Genomic DNA, 1192 nt, shown 5'->3' with positions numbered 1-1192 from the left:
AGGTCATCCAAAGATGAAATCTCACTTTTTAAGCTAGTAATGGAAATGACTCTATTTTAAAAACTGGATTATATTTAAAAATAAGATCGATGACTAATGTGATTGTTTCAAACTCAAAATGTGTTCATATGTTCTATAACGAAGAGTTTCTTTTCTTGAATCCCTTGAAGTTATATGCTGACATATTTTTACCTCTACAACTACTACTTTGAACATTGCAGAATAAAGTACTGTCACAGATTACCGTAATATCATAATGACTTATTTTTGTGCAATGTATTTACATTTCTTTCACCAGTGTGTAACTTCCTTGAGAATAGCTCCTGTAACCCTTAAAATAAGTTAACTATAGATAAATAATAATGCTGACTTAAATAGATTTGTTTACTTTTTCCAGATTATGTGTTATTCCTTATTTATCTAGGAGGTAAAGTATCCATCAATCTCAACCATCAATGATAGCTATGATTCTGAAAGTAAGGGGCGGGAACATACCTGCCAATACTGTGGCATGGAAAATGTATAATATATATATATTTAATGTGCTTTGTTTCACTAGAGATGAGTTGAGGTCTTCCTTTCCTGCTTTACTTATTCTAACACTTTTGTGCCATGTTTCAAGTCATCAGTCCTTCCAGATATTTAAAATGTGTTCGAACCTGTTCTGGGTTACAACCAGGCACTGGGGAAATTAGAGGTAGAGGCAACAGCCCAAAGAATCCATATTTAAATTAAATTAAAATTTAAAAAGTCTGAATCATCTTTCACATTTTAAAATAATTGCTAGCAAGTAAAAATAACTTCACTATTGATATTTTATTCTCTAATATATCCACTATAAAATTTCAAAGATAAAAATAAACCATTTGGGAAATGGGTTTGTTACATAACATATGTAAGTGAAAGACTTACCTGCAAATTGGCTAAATGAGTAAGAGGCTACTACCATCTTTTTTTTAAAGATTTAATTTATTCATTTGATAAAGAGAGAGAGAGAGAGAGAACACAAGCAGCGGGTGCAGCAGAGGGAGAGGGAAAAGCAAACTCCCTGCTGAGCAGGGAGCCTGACACAGGCCTAGATCCCAGGACCCTGAGATCATGACCTGAGCCAAAAGCAGATGTTTAACCAACTAAGCCACCCAGGTGCTCTGGCTAACACCATCTTTCAATAGCATAACTTATATTCTAAAGA

The sequence above is a fragment of the Nyctereutes procyonoides genome, unplaced genomic scaffold (genome assembly GCF_905146905.1).
Source record: "Nyctereutes procyonoides isolate TBG_1078 unplaced genomic scaffold, NYPRO_anot_genome, whole genome shotgun sequence".
Taxonomy (NCBI): Eukaryota; Metazoa; Chordata; class Mammalia; order Carnivora; family Canidae; genus Nyctereutes; species Nyctereutes procyonoides.
The sequence above is the reverse complement of the archived record's forward strand: the minus strand, read 5'-3'. Positions refer to the sequence as shown.